This window comes from Gopherus evgoodei, chromosome 2, assembly GCF_007399415.2.
Source record: "Gopherus evgoodei ecotype Sinaloan lineage chromosome 2, rGopEvg1_v1.p, whole genome shotgun sequence".
In the NCBI taxonomy this organism is placed as follows: domain Eukaryota; kingdom Metazoa; phylum Chordata; order Testudines; family Testudinidae; genus Gopherus; species Gopherus evgoodei.
In genome coordinates this window covers 95,237,035-95,249,765 of record NC_044323.1, presented here as the reverse complement: position 1 = coordinate 95,249,765, position 12,731 = coordinate 95,237,035, and positions in this window count along the sequence as shown.

Sequence of the window (12,731 nt, the reverse complement as noted above, 5' to 3'; positions counted from 1 at the left end):
CTGCATCAGAGCGCTACTCCAGTTTTACAGGGTGTAACACCATTAAAATCAAAGGAATTGCCATGGTGTAAAACTGGGAGTAATTCATTGGTGGTTCAGGACCAAGGAACCAGATTTTCAAGCACTCAGCATCTGAAACTGGGCCAGATTTTTGGAAAAACTCAGCTCCCATTTAGGCATCTAACAAAGGGCCACATTGTCAGAAACGCCTAGTATCTTGCAGCTCCAATTCTGACGCAAGGGGGAACGTACTGAGCTCTTTTGAAAAGCTGTTCCATATTTATTTTGGACCAGATCATGCCACCACTTATGCGTAGTGAGTAGTAGCTAACTCTGGGAATAGTCCTACTAAGTAATCCTGCCCTGCATGGCTGTTGAAGGAGAAAGGGATCTTTCTCAGGGACTTCTTTTAAATGCTATGACTATGAAGCATGGCTGGACTACAGAAATCCCGAAAAGTTCTAGGATACCTCACAGAATTTTCTTCTTGGAAAGGAAAAAAAAGTGGGAGAGGCAGCACGGGCGGCTCCAGGCACCGGCACGCCAAGCGCGTGCCTGGGGCAGCAAGCCACGGGAGGCGCTCTGCTGGTCGCCACGAGGGCAGCAGGTAGGTTGCCTTAGGCGGCATGCCTGCGGAGGGTCCGCTGGTCCCGCGGCTTCAGTGGACCTCCCGTAGGCGTGCTACAGAATCCGAGGGACCAGGGACCTCCCGCAGGCATGCTGCCGAAGGCAACCTGCATGCCGTGTTTGGGACAGCAAACTACCTAGAGCCGCCCCTGGAGGCGGAAAGAGAGAATTACAAGTGACAAATGCTAACCTTGGTGCTTAATGCACTTCTGGAAGGCGCTCAGATCGTACAGAGATTAGGGAAATATAAAAACTGAATAGAACAGAATTGAAATGACCAGGGTCAGGATTTGGACCAGGAGAAATTTGGTTTGATCTTCACAAAAAAGACTTAAAGTTTGAGTTTGATCCATTCAGGCATCTTTTTGAGTTAACAAAGAATGAAAAAACATAATTTGTCTTCATAAACAAAATAAATCACAATTCTTTTCTCTGCATGGGTAATTAAAAACAGCTAAACTTTGCAAGTTGAAATTTTGCACACAGCTAGTCCTCTGTGAGGAAGAGACTCCTGGCTAAATTTAACATATTAGAAAATGATGAAGTTACTATTGAGTGAATGAAAATGTATTTCATGTATGTGCAATACAAAAAAAATCTACTAAATTTAGAGTTATTGTTGATATAACTATGGAACAGCCTAAATACATAATATATTTGCTTAAAAAGAAAACAACTTCTTTCACACCAGTTTTACCCCAAGGTATCTCCACTTACATCAGTGTAATTGAGAGCAGAATCAGGCCCACAGTTTCTTTGCTTCAGTTATCCAAACAAACGTGTATAACTCCAGTTCCTTGGTTTGTAAGAGTCCCTGGGTTATGAAAATTGAAACTACTGCAAGTATGGGTAGAAATGTTACATGATGTACCTTGGGACTGCAGTTCCTGCTTTGGGACGTTCACATAGACTCCCCACCCCCATCCTGGGATTCCCCTGGGGAATCTGTATGTTTTCCATTTCATACACCGAAGGCAATACTTATTCCTGTAACCATTAATTTCCCATTATCTGTCTTCCTCTGACAATGGCATGTGAAATAGAAACTAGACAGATTCATTTCCTTCAGTCAGTCTTTGTCTGGTTTACTGAGGTGAAGCAGCATGACTAAGAATGCAAAGAGGAAGCATGGGAGTAGCTCCATGGTGTCATTTTCACAATGTGATTTTTAATCCGCATTTTGTTGGTCTTCAAATATCTACACAGAGCTCCCTTTCCTACCACAAAAGCTATGATCTCACGTATGCCAGTGTTCACTAATGTAATACAATGGAGTTACTCCTGATTTACACCGATGCAAGGGGGATGACAATCATGTTCTTGCCTTTAAAGGTAGGTTCTCAGGATGTGAACAGCATTGAAATGAATCACCTGAAAGTAGTATCAGTGCTATCCCAGGCAGTGTGTCACAAAGGATCTAATATCAAACGTGAGATGAGTATTGAAGCAATCATATAGTGCAAGTAAGATTGGTGTTTGACTTTCCATATCCCCAGTAACAAACCTTTAGCGCTAATCCAGATTTATATTATTTATCCATATTTATAATACATATATTATCTCATACTGTCATTCTCCTGGATACCTAACTTGTTTTCCCATCTCACTGCAAGGGACACATGATTCTGCCAGCTCTGAGAGTCACATAAACATAATATCAGCTAGATCTCAAGCAGAGTGAACCAACAGCTTTCTGCATAAGTGACAAAATCTGGAAAGCTCAGGAAATTTTTCTTAATGTCTGCTTGAACCATCCTACAGCGAAGCGAAATCCCAAACTCTGATCATCACCCAGACCATCAATGTTTCTTAACTCTACAAAACTGGCAAGAGAACCTCTTGCTCTTTTTCACCCAAGTTGATAACACCTGTCTTACTTATCCATGACAAAAAATAAAACAAAGTACAGACCATCCATTTTAAATTTACATTGGCCTAGAAGACAACTCCAAAGAAAGTACATGGGACTACTCACTCATATTCCTTGTTAATCATAAGACTGGATTAAACAGCTATCTGGCTGCTCTGAGTGAACGTGCTGAATAGACGGAGCTTGCACTCTCTTCTCTAAAAATGTAAACATAAAGGAATATTCTTGCAAATGGCAAGGCCATACTAGCTACTCCATGTGCTGCCCACAGATCTACTGAGTTCCAGCCCAAGCTTAGGACTGGAGGGAAGTACAAATTTTATTTATGTGCTTCAATCCTGCTTTTGTCTCCCCCTCCCCAGTCGCCTTGCACTCTCCACTCTTGTCCAGTTTCCTCCTCATTTCCATTGACCCTGCCTGCGGTGTGGCTCCCCACCAGAGGTATGATCTTTTTCCTCAATGAGCTGAGCACTGATCAGTGTCTGAAGAAGTACTGTCATGTGTCAAGCAGAGCTAAGAGCTCTACTCCGATCAGCATTTGGCTGTTCACTCTAGCCAGGCATTTCAGGCAGAGCTGACGAGTGGAGTGACTGATGGTGGAGAACAGACAGTATGCAGGGTTCTCACAAAGCAGCAGGCTTAGAGAAGGTAGCATGTGGCAAGGCTCCGATTCCTTGTCTTTTTTACTGCAAAAATAATGTAATATTTCTTTCTGATTTCTTTATTTACAAGTATGGTAGCACCAGAACAACCCGCTCTCTGTTGGCTCTTCCTCTTTTTAGCCTATCTGGTCCCTTTACCTTTGATTCTTTTCCTTCTTTTTTCCCCATGTGCTCCTTCCCGTTGTTTTACTTCCCCTCCAACCACTTCATGTACTTTGATCTGCACAGCAAGAGTCCTTCACAGTGAAATTGACCCGCCTGTGTGAGTCTCCTTTTGCTCTGCACACACATACTCTACTCTAGTCCCAGTACACTCACCAAAAAGAAAGGTATCCAAAGTGCTGTGAAGTCCTTGCTTAACAGCCAGCACACTAGGTTCCGTGCCTTTGTGTTCTGGACAAGAATGAGCACATCGGTTATATCAAACAGAACAGGGAGCATTAATACGGAAAAAAAGGAAGATCTCCCAAATCAGCACCCTGAACGTGCTTTGCTTTTAAAAAACTATCTCTCACCAGTCAAAAATAATCTGTTGCTCAGTGTGGACATATTGGACTTGACTCTCTTCTCCCTTATCCTGAAGTAAAGCAGTAGTAATCCATTAAAATCAACAGAGTCATGTGAGTATTAGGTCTATTCTATGTATGGTTGTAATGTTACCAAGGTCACCAGTTCTTAGGCAGAATTCCTAATTGACTCCTGCTTAAAAACTGACATCCCAATAAGCCTCATTCTTATGCTCTCTTCTAATGAAAAAAACCTCAATAAAAAGTAATTTATCTGTAATAAGCTGTTTGAAAATCCAGGTAAATTTGAGGTTGTTCATTGGGTCACCTTCATCTACTAAAGTATGTAGTTACTTTATTCAAATCTTTCTAACAGGATAGACTGCATAGTTTTTCCCATATAGAATCTTTATGGGTTTTGCCCTTATTAAGCTATAAACTGCAAGTGTCATACCAGTCTGTTATTAATTAGATTCTCAGTCACTTTTTCCAGTACTGAGGGTGAGGTTTGCTGGTCTGAAGCAAAGGTCACCAGAATCTTTCTTGGCTCCTTTATTACATATATTCACATTGTTAGTGGAATTTCCAACCTTCAGGAATAACTGCTATATTTAAAGCAATAGAATACATTTCTTTGTTGGTATACCAGCTATTTCACACTTAATTTCCCTTGGATGAGTACTCTCTGCCCATGACTATTTACTACACTTGAGTGTGTCAAGCTGCTCCATAACTTCCTCAGAGGCTTCAAGTCCAATCAAGGCTGCACTCCGAAGTTCTGTAAAGAGAACTTTGGAAAAAGGAATTTCTGAATCACCTTCAACAACAAAGTCTGACACAAAAATTAATTTAACCTCCTCTGCTACTCCAGCATTCTCATGAACTACCTCTCACTCTGGAAGCTCTAGAACAGCTACAGACATGCATGCGGCTCCTTGCTTCTAACATATAAGGAAATATTCTCGTTAACAAGCTTGACATTGTTGGCTGTCTGGTCCCCCATGCCCTACTTATTCAATTTATTTCCAATTTAGGCTGTGTCAACACTACACTACAAACTTGGGTCAATACATGTTATGTCATACCCAGGCTGCTTGTGTTGGTGCTTCACACACCCTCTAGGGGTGCTTGTGTAGACTTCGCCTGGTATTGCCTGAGTTCCAATCACTTGGAGCAGTATTTCCGTTCTTACAGTCTGCCATTGTTAACCCCAGTAAATTCATGCCCTTCTCCACTTAACCATGCAAGTTTTGCTCTCCCTTTTTACATTCCGATGTCATTCTCATAGGTATACAAATGCTCAGCATTTCTGATAAGGTCTTCTTAACGAGCCTTCAAGCCCATCCTTCAGTCTCAAGTTTTTGGTTTTGTTGTTGTTTTGATTCCGCAACAATCCTTATTTCTCATTTGAATTTCCTCACCTTTATCCTAGGCAAGTACCCGACTATTAAAATATCAACCCTGACTATTAAAATATTAACTTTGCAGTGATCGATACCGCCCATTGGAGCTCATACATTCATCCGCTAGTATAAACTCCTTTATATTTAAGGCTAAGATGAGTTTCCCCTGTGCTAAGCACTAAAAGAAGTGGCTTTACATAGCAGGCATTTATGGTATTAATCAAGTTCCTCTCAAAACCATTCCAGATGTGCCATTCAACCAGTCTATACTGGTTTCATTCAGATCACCCACTGTTATTATTGTACCAACAGATTTTGCAACTTCTTTAATTTCTTTTAACATATGAAGATCTTGAGTCAAGATCTCATACATCTCATACAGGGCAAATTAATTCCAGAGGGCTGCATAACCATCTGTGTAAGGGGCCAATTGACAGTAAGGTGATGGGTGTAATGGGAACTAGGGTAGCATCCCTTTAAATAGTTAATGAGCCCTCTAGTGGGTCTCATTGTGTTCTATATTTTAGAAACTGCCAGAAGCCAGCTGAAGCAGCAGCATGTACATAACTATGCATTGCGTGTTTGTGACTATTTAGTAAACAAGGTTATTTGGGACCTAACTGCACCCCGTGGCTTTTTCATGTTATTTTTGTTGTGCAGAGTGCAAAAGACAACAAACAGATCTAGTGGACAGGGAGAGAAGGTGAGGGCCGCTGGTCACCCCCTGGGTAAGGTGGTGCAGAGCTGCTTGGATGAAGATAGATCTCATACAAATGAGATTTCCCTATTGTGCTAGTGCAGGCTGTGCCTTCAAGGGCTGTGCTTCCCAGACAGTCTGGGCAGGGGCACTGAGAATCACTTGCACTGAGAAACCATCACAGCCAGTAGGAACCAGACACAGAATAAAGCAGATCTCTTGCAAGCACCTTATGCAATGAGTGAACTATTGACAGAGGAACAGTCAGTGCAGCACATGCACAGGGCCCACACAACTTAGAGGGCCCCAGAAGGCTCAAAAGTTTGTATTAGTATTAAGGTCACAGGTTTATCATGGTGTGAAAAGAAGTCATGGAACCCCTTTGTCCATTTGTCTGTGACTTTTTTTGTGTGTCTGTGATTCATCCCACAGTGGCAATTCCAGTGGCACCTCTATCCCCCGGGGCTGGGCCTGGCACCCTGTTCTGGACGTTGCAACCTGGCACACAGAGTCATAGTGTGCCTCGGTTTTGGCACACTTAACTCTCCATGATGATGTGGGGACAGGTGGACCAAACTTCAGTGAATGGCATTGCAACCTTGGGCACTGGGATGGAGGTTTGGGTGGGCCAAACCTGAGCAGTGCTGTGACCAGGACCGGCTCTACAGTTTTCGCCGCCTCAAGCAGCTCACCGAATTGCCGCCGCAAATGGTGGGGGCAGTCCATGTGCCCTTAGGGCGGCAGGCGCGTTTCCGCGGCAGCAGCAATTCTGCAGCAGCTTCTATGTTTATCTGAAGCAGCCACGGACAGCTAAACATAGATGCTGCTGTTGAATTGCCGCCACCACAGAAATGCACCTACCGCCCTAAGGGCACATGGACTGTCCCCGTCGCCTGGGGCGGCAATTCGGCATGCTGCTTGGGGACAAAACAACAGGGACTGCTGCCCCTTGCAAATTGCCGCCCCAAGCACCAGGTTGGAATGCTGGTGCCTGGAGCCAGCCCTGGCTGTGACCCTCTGTGACAGATTGCAATGCCTGGTTCAGGGCATTGGACCCAGCCTCATGGGACACAGGAGACACCATTGTTGGGTGAGTGCAGGAGTGCTTGGTCTCCAACAACTCTCCGGCAAGACTTTCATTCTGGATTAGGATTGTGGTGCCTGGGGGGAAGGAAGGTGCTTCTGGGATTGGTGCCGTTGTGAGTGGGGGACTCACAATGAAAACCTGCACTGAGGTCCATCTTTCTGTTGCTCTGTCACCGGAGTGACTACTGAACACAATGCAATATCAGGTGTAAAAAGGAGCAGTTAAAAGTCCCACTATAGCCCAAACTCTCTGGAAATGTGGAAAACAACCAGAGAAGGTTTAAACAGTGCTTGACATATATCTGCATATATGGTTTATATCTGCAAGCAATGGCTGCCAGTAAAAAGGAAGGCAGTCAGAAGGTCGCCTTATTTCTGACAATAGCTCATTCAGATACACTTGATGTGGTAAATATTTTCAGTTAACCCAGACAGAGGAGACTAATTATGAAACTGTATTACACAAATTTAAGGAGTACTGCACTTCACATAAAAATGAAACAGATGAGAGAGAGGTTTTTAAAAAGAGCATACAGGAAGAAGATGAAACCATAGACCAGTCTGTGACTGATATGAGCCAATCTTACAATTTTGGAGGGCTATAACTGTGTCCCTGATAAGAGACTCGATATGGAACAAAAAACTCAGAGAGAGACTAATGGAAGACAAAGAATTAACTCTGGTCAAAGCAATTAGAATTTGCCAGGAAAAGGAAGTTGCCAAGTCCAAAATGAAGCTTATGGAGGGTGGATACTCTACATATGACAGAGAATCCAAAATACTACAAAAATCGAGACCTGAGGCAGAAAGGCAGGTGAAGCTCAAAGTCAGATTTCAGGCAAAAGAGCACATGGAGCTGCACATGCTGTGTCAACCAACACAATGCCCAACTTATGGGAAAAGACATGCCCCACTAAGACAAAGCCTCGCATATGGAAAAGATGCAAGAAACGCAATGGATTACATCACTTTGCAAGAGTTTGCAAGCACCAACAGCATGCACAACATCGAAAAGAGGGTGATGACAGCACTACTAGCTCAGGTAAATTCTTTGTGGGAGCGATGGACAATGTTGCAGCAAAAGATGATTGGACCATCAATTAAAAGCAAGTGGGTCCTTTATTAATTTTAAGTTGGACACTGGTACACAAGCCAGTGTGTTGCCAGAAACAGTGCTATTAGAACTAAAAGAGAAACCACAGAGATTGGAGGGTAAATGGGTAAAGCTCAGGACTTAAAGCAGAGAGCTTATCCCCACAAAAGGCACATGTGAACTAAATGGATGGGTAAATAACAAATTAGAAAAGATACAGTTTGTAATAGTATCAGGGTTTAAAGTGTGTAAGGACTTGATCTCATCGAGAAGGTGAAGGGAACCAAAACAATTGAGGAAGAGTCCAGGGGACAGGAAGCTCTCAACAGAACAGAGCTGAAAGATCCCCAACTGCACCACAATTCATGCTCCCTAGGAAAGTTCCCTTTGCCCTTAGGCAGAAGTTAAAAGAGGAGTTGTATAGGCTCATTGCATTGGGAATCATAGAGCAAGCAGAAGAACCAGCACAGTAGGTACACTCATTGGTTATTGTTGAAAAGGAAGGACGAACCCTTCACTTATTCATAGACCCAAAATAATTAAATCAATTTGTAAAAAGAGAACATTTTCCACTACGTACAAGGGGAAATATTTTTGGGGAATTGGCCAATGGCAAATATTTTTCTGCACTTGCTGCTTTCTAAGGGTTCAGGCAGGTGCTCTTAGAAAAACAGAACACACATTCATGCACAGTCAGCATCTCTTTCAAGAGACATTAGACTGTCATTTGGATTATTTTTGGCACCCAAAGGTGTTTCACTGGTAAATACAACAAAGTTTTGATGGTATAGAGATACTAAGATTTACATTTTCATCTGGGAAAATACAGTAGAGGAGCATGACCAGAAGCTCTAAGCAAATTTGGAAAGAACCAGAACTGCTGGGCTAAAGCTAAACAAACAAATGTAAATGTAATGGAAATAGCATACCTATGGGAGAAATTAATACAGCCAGGTGTACTAGTAAATCACAGTAAAGTTAAGGCCATTACCAATGTGCCTGCTCCAAAGAACAAGGAAGGATGCAAAGATTCTTTGAACTGGCCAACTATGTAGGGAAATTTGTGATCAATCTAGCTGCCCAAACCAGCAACTCAACAGTACTACTGAGCAAAGACGTCCAATAGATGTGGGATGGAAATCTTTTAAAGAGTTTGAGAAACTGAAGGAGTTAATTAAAGAGGCACCAGTCCTGAGGTACTATGGCAATAAACATAAAATTTAAGTTGTCCATGGATTCCTCGTTGGAGGATATTGGCGCTTATAGCAGTGTGATCAAAACTGGAGACCATAGGCACTCACAAAAACTGAGTATCAATACACTCAGAGAGAGACAGCGAGCACCACTTTGGCTTTAGTCCCTGGGTGTAAAAAGTGTAATGTATTTTTTTAGTGTGAGAGCAGTGTTAGCTGAAACTGACCATAAACCACCTACTGCCATTGCCAAAAGGAGTCGGTATTCACTCCCACCCCACCCCATGAACACAGAGGTTATTTTTTTTCTGCTACAAATGAATGATCTGCAAATTGAGTACAAGCCTGAGAGAGATTTGGTGTTTGCAGATACTTTCTCTAGAGCATTTGACAGAAGTGCAGTGGAGCAAAGTCCAGAGCTAGATTTTCTACATATCAGTCTGATCAAAAAACCTGTCCAGCCTCAAGTGAAATGTGGACTGTGATTTCCAAAGCTACTGCTCAGGATGAGACCCTGGAGAAAGTGATTAAGGATATTAGCACAAAGGGGCCTGGGCAGCATCTTCCCAGCCCACATTATTAATTTCAGTAGGAGCTCTCAGTACTAGATGGGATTTTCTTTAAAGGCACCAGGAAGGTGATTCCTAAAGTGTTACAGAAAAATGTTAAAAAGAATACAAGGGGGTCATTTAGGGATTGAAAAATCAAAGAGAAGGGCCAGAGACATTTTATACTAGCCCCAAATGAACAGCCACATTGAAGAAGCTGTTAAGGTTTGTCGCATGTGTCAAAAATACAGGCCAAGTGAAATGAAAGAGCCCAGATTGGTGACACAGGAAAAATTGTACCCCCGTCCCCCACACCAAATTAGGTCATATATTTGTTTCAACTGGCCAGAAAATACTATGGACAAATAGATTATTATTCTCACCGCCCTGAGATAGCTTTACTAGAATGTATGACATATCAAATCTATTTTTGCTAGACAAGGTACATCTGACATAGTGGTGTCTGACAATGGGTCACAGTAGTTTGCAGTAAAGTACAGTTTTAGATATGTAATCACACCCTCAATCCAATTGATTGGTGGAAAACACTGTCAGACTAATAAAGCACCCTCTAAAAAAGTCAGAGTCAGACTCTGATCCATGTTTACCACTGTTAAATTACAGAGCAGCATCAATGAAGCATTTGCTGTCATCTTCTGACGTTGTTAAACTGAAAAACTGAAAACAAGAGTGCCTACACTGTTAGAAATGGATGCCAGTCACTGGGGACTTGCTGATACATAAAGAGACATGTATGGCAAAACAAAAAAAATTAACATGATTTGGGATCCTGGGGGCTGCCACCAGGTCATGAAAATGACACTGTGTGTCTCTATGATGGGAAACAATGGTCGCACACCGCAGGGGTGTCACAAGAGGTTGTCCTGCAGTCATGTGAAAATGTCACCCCAAGTGGATACATACTATGGAGGAATAGGTGACACCTTTTCCAAATCTCATAAGGGAGGGACAATGAGTCAGCCAGTTTGCACAAGAGGGGCTTGGGCAGGCAATGGCCTCAGCAGGTTGAGATAAGGGAGCCCCAGAACATGAAGCAACCAGAACTAGTGGACTTGCCTCATCCTGACAGCAGTAGGGCTAATGTTCCAAGGGAGACCTGCAGGTCCAAGTGACAGTGAAGGACACCTAAAAGACTAACAGAACACTGTAAATTTAGTTATGAGGTTGTTATAAGTATTTGTAATTCTGTGTTATATTAATGTTGGGTTTTTAAGTGTTAGTGTTATTAAGTTTTGGCTTGGAAGGAAAGACGTGGTTTTAATTTGGGGACTGTGTCTTTGAGGGCTGAGCTTCCCAAACAGATAGTCTGGGCAGGGTGTGGTGAAACTCTTGGTATTACGCATAGCCAGCTGGAACCAGACTCTGAATAAAACAGAGCTCTTGAAAGCACCTTAAGCGCTGAATGGTCATTGAACAAGACACCTCACAATCTGAACAGTGCTATGAATCCTGCAACCTTTTCTCTTCATATGAGACAGTGGGGGTTATTCGAATAGTGTGGTTGAGAGGTGAAAGGAACTAGCTATCCGTCCCATTTTTGTATGCAGAGTGTGTTTGTCACTTTCCCCAAATGGCACGGAGCGGGCCGGGGGGAGTCCTTCAGATTGAACAACAGGTCTTTGGATTATACTGTCAATTCCGTCTCTCCCTCAGATGCCCCAATAGGAATCAAGGAGGTATTTTCTCCTCTGAGGGAGCTTTTAATTTCCTTCTATTTATGGAGTGGCTTCCCTTGATCTAGGGTGTAACAGGTCCCAGGTCTCCTGTGTATTGCAGTCCAGGATCAATAATGTCCAACAATATAGTATATTGTATTCTAGGTCTCATTCTGATCTAATGTACACCAGCTCAAACCCACTGACATCAACTGGTGTAAAAGGAGAGGAAGAGAGACCATAACCAGGCCAACTGAAATGACAACAGAGTTCTGAAAAGCACTTGTACCGAGAGTCTTTTCAGTAGTACACTAATACAAACACCGAACTCAACCAAAGACAAAAAAGAAATTCAGTAATAATCCAGTCATGGTTTCCCATTTGATGGAAGCATTTTCATAATGATTTAGACTTCATCTGGGCACTGGCAATCTGTTATGACTAGCAACTGAAATCCAAACAATGGATTAATATTTCAAAAATAATTAAAGCAAAACAAATAATCACATGAATTGTATTATTTTTCAAAATATGTGATCTTTGGTAATTTGTAGTTTTCACTCCTTGGTGCTAAAATTATGTGGTGCCTTTAAAATTTTCAGGCTTAGGCTGTTTTATGAAGAAATAGACACTAATCACAGTATGTTGCACTGATTGATAGAAATGAAATATTAGTTTCTGTGGACAAATATACTTCAAGTTCAAGCCTCAAATGCAACAGCCTATAGCCTACAATTTGAATTCTTGACCTAAGATACAGGGTAGTTTGCACATCACTCAAAACACAAGTTAACTTTTCCTCTCCTTCTATAGCTGAAACAGAAATGACCTTTCTCCTTCCATCATCATCGCCTCTAAAAACATTACATTATACTTACAACATTTATTTATTTTGGGCTGCAAGTCGGAAAAAAAATTCATTTTCAAATGTTCCCCTCCCTGTGAATTTGATTACATTGTAATAGTTCTTAATCAACCTCAGGTCTGTTTGCCTTCTGGGGTGAAATGATGTTTTGGAAGGTCTATATGGCAGAGTGGAGGTGGGGACCACCAGGACACTATGATAAAGTACTTTTCTTTTTAATTTTACAGTCACAGGGAAAAAAAACCTGTAAACAGAGCTGGCTTTGTACATCTGCACAACACATGGTCACCCAGGTTGCCTCCTGTCATGCGGTAATTGTGCAGAACACTGTGAAATGATCGGTCACACAGGGAAAACAGCAGTAACATTACCCCTATCCAGGACAATTAAAACTTGACTGACAGGGAACAGTGAGTAACTGTAAAGGCTGAGATTGGGGCGGGGGAGCAGGATTGCCCAATATTTTCATTAATGAGCTACTGTAATTTCCACACTTGTGGGCCAC